The sequence below is a fragment of the Gymnodraco acuticeps genome, unplaced genomic scaffold (genome assembly GCF_902827175.1).
Source record: "Gymnodraco acuticeps unplaced genomic scaffold, fGymAcu1.1, whole genome shotgun sequence".
Lineage (NCBI taxonomy): Eukaryota > Metazoa > Chordata > Actinopteri > Perciformes > Bathydraconidae > Gymnodraco > Gymnodraco acuticeps.
In genome coordinates, this window is record NW_022992250.1 from 140,375 (window position 1) to 147,439 (window position 7,065).

The window sequence follows — 7,065 nt, forward strand, 5'->3', positions numbered from 1 at the left end:
TCTTGGTGGGCTGAGCCAAATGATCCGGCTCACCAAGAAGAGCCGGAATTCCCATCACTAGCACGCACCGGTTACGTGTATTGTTGTTGTTAGCATCTGGTGCTAGCTAGCTGCGCTAACGGATATAAGGAGCTTTTTCAAGAACAAGGTGGGGGGAGAGTCCTCTCCAGTCAGACTGAGAGACTGATAACTACAGCTCAGGTGAGGTAAAGGACTGTTTAAGGAGTGTTTAGATAGTTAACTTAGTCTAAGTTATCTCTGTGGGTCTCAAACGGTTTGGTCACCATTTATGTAAACACATATTTCCATTTGAGGGGGGAGTGATTAGTAAAATATGCATGAATAATAATAAAAAAAACATTAACTAGGTGAAAAAAGGCAAGATAAACTATTAAAACTTGTTGAGAGCTAAAACTAGTCTTTGCTTCTGCCTCAAAGAGGAGCAGGGGGCAGAGGAGCGAGACAGGTGAGGCTGGTTCAGGAGCCCATACACTCACAACTATAAATGAACCAAAAACAAATAAATAAACAAGTTTCAATGTTTTTTCATATTGGATATGGTATGTTATTGGTTATGGCCATGCTTTTATGATTTTATGATTATTTAAATGTATACAGTTATGTTTCATATGGGTTTCATTTCTTTATTTCCCCCTCAAAATGCACCAGATTGATGCATTTAAGTCCAACATACCGGGGGGGCATGCCCCCGGACCCCCCTATAGGATTTGAGGTCCACCCCCACTTAAAATATGTTCACATAGGTTCCTAAATAGATTTGCACATTTTTTAAAATAGTAACCCATGTCCATATGTTTATTTTTGGGTAGTAGATTTAGAGGGCTATCACTACGGGCAGCAACGCTGTAAAAATTGACAAATAAATCCAGCAAAATGGCACAAAAAACTGGTAGTGGCCTGGCTGGGTGTATAATTCCCGGCCTGACTTATTGTCCGGCCCTTGGCCCCAGCTGTAATCTTTAAAGAATCTGAAGTACAGTTCTCATATTGTCTGTAAAAAATACGACTGAATGTTTGTGACATGTTTAATTATAATGTCCAACATTTGTCTTTTTACACATGGAGACAGTAAATAAAGTGTGTTCACATGTGTTCCTCTGCCACTTTATAAATGCTAGCTGTTGTTATGTATGCTTCTGCCTAGCCTAAGCTGTTTCAAAATTACAAAAAATGAGTGACATCCCTCTGTCAAGTTACTAATATTGCAAATGATTGCTTTAGACAAAGACGTTATTCATTGATTTCTTGATCCTGGCACCTTAGTTAGTAATGATTAAAATAAAAACAACAGTTATCACTAAAACAATGTTGGATAGGTAATCCCATACCCTGAAAGAATTAAAATGTTTAATATAGTCTATGTTGAAGTCAGTATAATGTAACCACATTAACTCTCTCGTTGCAATTCTTTCCGTCACAGGCATCGGCACAAATGTGGAATGTGGAGAGAGATGACTCTTACTCTGGGATAAATGCACTTGTTTTTACTGAATGCATTTTACACACACATATCACTCTAGAACTAGAGTTACACTATGTAACCCACTGTTCTTCTGTGGAGGTCCCTGAACGATGCCTCTATTGCCCCTGAACGGAGGAGGGACGCTGCAAAGTTTGAGTGAGCGGCAACGCACGCCGCCGTGGGCCCCTACACACGGCGGCGTGCGTTGCTGCTTGGCGGTGGGCGTGTCTTGAGCTTGGGGAGTTTACGCGACCAACAACCAATCACATGAATCTCTCCTGTCAATTGCATGCATAAAAGGTTTTACATGTCACACTTTATATGATTAACATTTATTACATTAATGCCTATGGTGCTATTTTACGCAACATTCCATGCTGGCTATATACTGTCTATGCCTGCTAGCTGTCCATTCAAACGAAGTACACTGGATATAAACTCCCCAAACAGGCGAAAACCTACCAGTTTCACCCACTGTCTCTGCCACCTCCCTCATGCCTGGCTCCTCCGGTTTGTATCCCGGTAGGTGAACAGAGACTGATCATAAAGCACCGGGTGATTCCCTACCGCTACGATTATTTTCTCCTCCATTTTTTGGCATATGAGGAAATGAACTGCGGTCTGGCTCTCCCAGCATACACGCGGTTTGATTGGCTAGCGCTTGTACTGGCAGATTTGCATACACAGGATTTGATTGGCTGATGCCTCCGTCGAGGCGTCAAAAGTAGAACATTGCTCTACTTTTGCAGCGAACACCGCGAGAAAAGCTACGCTTTGCTCCCACAATGCAGTTCGGCGAATCGTGACGTCACCCCATTCAAAGTGAATGGGCAGAAGCGTTGAAGCGGCAACGCACGCCGCCGTGTGTAGGGCTGGGGCCGTAACCCAGTCTCAGTGTCCTGCCCCTATACTCTGTCAGTACACAGCTTTTGTGGGGCTTCCATTCCCCACAAAACTGTGTTCAGGGGACATGCCAGCAGCTGTGGAGCCAAAGCTAAGAAACTGTAGTATTCTCTGGTGGCCTACTCCGCTGCCAAACCTTTCCATAAGAAGGGAGTTTTGGCATGGGGATCGACACAGAAAAGGGCCGATTTTCTACTGAGGTCCTTGAACGCACCGCGGCACGCTCCCGTGGGGCCGCGGCTCTGTCCTAATGCCGTCACTTTGAAACGGACATTATGGTGAAAAGTGGAAATGTGGAGAGAGATGACTCTTACTCTGGGATAAATGCAATCATTTTCACTGAATGCGTTTCTCACACACACATCACTCTCTCTTGAACCCGCACAGTGTTTTGACAGCACTTCTGTTTATTCCACTCACGTGCACGCGCCCACCTACTGTCTCCTATACTGGAGTTTACAGAGGGGGTGGGGAGTGTGGGACAGTGTTATTTCCTCTGGGGATGAGCAAGAAGCAGCCACGCTGCCACTACTCCTCACCCACGTAACCAAGGAAATCGATCCAAAGAGCCCTTCCGTAAACACGGGGGCTCCCGGCCCGGGAGATCAATAACACGGTCCTTTTGGAAAGTGTCATGCGGCGTGATCCCTCACCGGGATATCACACGGCAGACAACGGAGGCGGCCACGATCAAGCTACAAATAATCGCTCTGATCTGGTGAGGTGGGGGCATCTCCAGCAATGAGCGAGATGCCCAACACACCCGTGTTTATTTGCAGTCGCCCTGTCACGCGGTAGCGTGGCAGAGCTGTTTTCAGCTCCCTGCGCAGCCTGTGTTTGTAGATGTATGCAGTGCTGGAATTGGGCCGGTACTCACCGGTACGCAGTACCGGCACTTCTGGTTCTGACCCATGGAGTACCGGCACTTCTTGCTCAGTACCGGCATGCTGGCGGTACTCCGGTACTCATGCACCGTGCCAGTACTCAACACTCTCCCTCCGTTCTTATTATACATCCATATATATATATATACAGCCGCCCGGTACTCAGTAGATGCGTCATGAGGTGCCGAACGGACATTCTCATCGCTCTAAACGCTGGAGTTTCACAGCGGCTGTCAGCTGTTTACTCCTGTCATTCAAACAGAAAGTGCTGGAGAGGGGGCGGGGCTGATCTTCTCCATGTAAATACTGTGGTGGAAACGACTATGTCAAAATTAACCTATTTGACCGTGATTTAATAGTAATACACGTTTCAAAATAATAATAATAATAATAATAATGCCGAAGTAACAACATACTGAAAACTGTTAGTAAAACCATGTTTTAATGCTTTACAATTTACATACCTAGATGCACGTGTGTTGTGTTTATGCAGTGCAACTCCCACCCAGTGGGTGGCTATGTAGAGTGATAGAACAGAGCAGGCACGCCCCCGAGAGAAGGAAAGCAAGTCACGTCACAAATTAGCATTTCTAAAATGTTAGCGTGGATTAATAAAAGTGCAAAAAGACAGCGGTTGTCGCCGGAAGAAACTTCAAATACAGAGAATGCTGTGCCTGTGTTGGAAATTGTGTCTGATGGGGAGCTTTCTTTGGTTGATCCTCCTGCTCCAAGTTCTAGTGCATTAGCATTAGCACTAGCTCCGCCGCCTCCTCCAGAGCCTCTAACGTTAGCTGCTGCTGGCGCAACTGCCACCACCAACACCGGGCAAAGCGATGCACCTGACTGCTGGACAACGGACCAGGTGCAATATTTTTGCAAGACCAATGCATGGCTCCTTCTTAAAGATAAGAAGCTAGGATGTCGGATATGCAGAGATGTCAAATCTTTGGGAATACACACTGGACAAGGACTGAAACTGTCAACTGAATGGGGTGAGTGTGCAGTGTCTCATTTCGGTGTTGACAAGGGCAAACAACAAGCTAGCCTGAGAAAAAAAATCAAAGAACATAAAGAATCACAAGCCCATGTAAAAGCTGCTGACATCCTTACATCTGCTTCACGTGAAACTATTCAACATCAAGTGCAGTCTATGCATAAATCTGAATTAGACACCACTATCAGAGTTTTTCGAACGGCATATAAAATTGGCAAACATAGCCGGCCATTCACAGACATGCCAATTGATTTGAATGTACAGAAACTGAATGGGCTGAACGTGGGCAGGGTTTTGCACTCCAATAAAACCTGTGGCGAAATCGTCGACCACATAGCTCATGAGCTGAAGAAAAAAATGGCAAAAGACATTACAGAAAACCAAAGAAAACTCTGTGTTTTGGTCGATGAATCTACCACTATTAGTGGTAAAACGGTGCTTGTTGTGTGTCTACGCTCAGCATTAGCTGATGCTGAGCCCGAAACGTTTTTTTGGGAGCTGATCGAGTTGGATGGAACAACGGCTGATGACATCACAAAGGCGTTAATGGAGTGTCTTGGAAGAGATTTTAACGAGGACTTTTTAGGTCAGTGTTTCGTTTCTTTTGCATGTGATGGGGCTTCAGTCATGCTAGGGAAGAGAACATGCGTTGCTACCCAGTTGTGTAGTAAATTCCCAAGCCTGTTTGTGTGGCACTGCTCCAATCATCGTCTAGAGCTGGTAGTTGGGGATGTGGTCAAGGAGGTCTCAGGGCTCAATCATTTCCAGATCTTTTTTGACAAACTCTATTCCTTGTTCCATGCCTCCCCCAAAAATCAGAGGCAGTTAGCGCAGTGTGCGCAAGCAGTCGGACAGCGTCTCCTGGTGATAGGGCGTGTTTTGTCCATCCGCTGGGTGGCTTCAAGTGAAAGGAGCGTCAGAGCAGTCTGGGAAAACTACCGAGTGCTTCATGATCACTTCACAAATGCTGCAAACGACACGAGCAGGGATTCCAGAGACAGAGCAAAGTACAAGGGCCTGGATGATGTGCTCACATCTGCAACGTTTGTCAGCAATCTGGGACTGATGTACGATGCGCTCACAGAGCTCAGCGACCTCTCTCGGCAACTCCAAAAAAGAGAGATGACACTGCCTACAGCAGATAGGCTCTTAACTCGAGAAATACGAGTTTTTGAATCCATGGTCACCATGCCTGGCCCACACATGACTACAGTTCATACAGCTCTAGCTGAGAAGTCCTTCAAGGGTGTTGCCCTGCGTGAGAATGGCAGGCTTGTACAGATTCATGCAGGTCAGTTTTTCCGCAGTATGGTAGAGAATCTGAGACACAGAATGACTTCCACAACCTCCTCTCATGTCAATACACGAGAAATCCCATTACATGGCCGGGAGGCCCGGGACAATCAGCTAATCCAGGATATGAAAGTTATCCATCCTGGAAGTTGGCCTGAAGAGGAGTTAGACGTACAGTATGGGGACGTAGAGGTGCTACGTTTGTGCGAAGTGCTGAAAGTGGACAGAAGAGAGACTGTTCAGGGCTTTCGCGAATACAAGGAAACCAGGGCATCCCGTACACCTGCTGCCATGGAGCCTCTACTGAAAGCAGTCCGAACCATCGCTGTCTCCACTAGTGAGTGTGAGCGGGCATTCAGCTGCATGAACGATATCCTTACTGCAAAAAGGAATGCTCTCTCTGTCAGCCGACTGTCCAGCCTGGTTTTCATTAAATGTAATGGACCATCACTAGGACAGTTCAATCCGGAACAGTATGTGAGGTCCTGGCTGGCAAAGGGAAGGAGAAGTGCTGATGAAAGAGCCTGTCCAGCTGATACTGATGTCCCCAAGGCCTTCTGGAGCCTTTTCTAACAATGTGAAGTATATTGCAAAGCAGCTCACCCAGTGAGAAGACTTTTGGCATAATGTGCCGATTTGTACAGATCCTGGAGATAGAAGGACTTCAGACCAACCAGGGAGTTATCTGATCAGCTTGGTGTTCAATGTAACTCTTTACCATGGCTCAGACTTTGTTACTTGCAGTTACAGTTTCTCATTTTAGATTGTGCAAATTTTGCATTTGTTTTTACATGTTCTTTGTTCATGCTCTTTATCATTTTTCTGAGTTGGAAAGTTAGATTGCATCATAGTTTACTTTATACATATTTGTATTCTTCAGTGGTGAAGTATATTGCAAAGCAGCTCAGCCATCGTTTTTCGTTTTCTGAGTTGGAAAGTTAGATTGCATTCAAAATGTACAGAAATACTTAATTTTGTTAAAGCTTTTTATAAAAAATGCTTCTGACCAGAGCTTTGTTTCCTTGTCATTAATGTTGAACACCACCAGAGGGGCTCTCACCTGAAAGGTCTCTGCTTCATGTGTCTTCAGCAGAAGATCTAGACTTTGATTGCTATATTTTCAGTTAATATTGACCTTACTGAGCTTTAGCCATATCCGCTGCCTATCATAAAAAATGTTAAGTACAGTGAACCTTTCTAAAATATACAGTAGTAAAGAGACAAACCCACCAGCATTATAGTAGCCAAATTCTTGTTTGTGGGCTGTATATATAAAATTGACTTGAAAAAGTTGCTGATTTTAGAGTACTGGCACCTTTTTCATTCCAATTCAAGCACTGGATGTATGTGCATTAATAAACAAGGCAAGTCAGGCTGTGTCTCAACGCCGTGTATTCATACTGAGCAGGCAATCATACAACGGAGGGATATTACGTGAGGCAGATATATATAACACAGGCACAATACGTCCACAGGGTGGAGCTGCAACCTAGCCTAAACCACCCTGT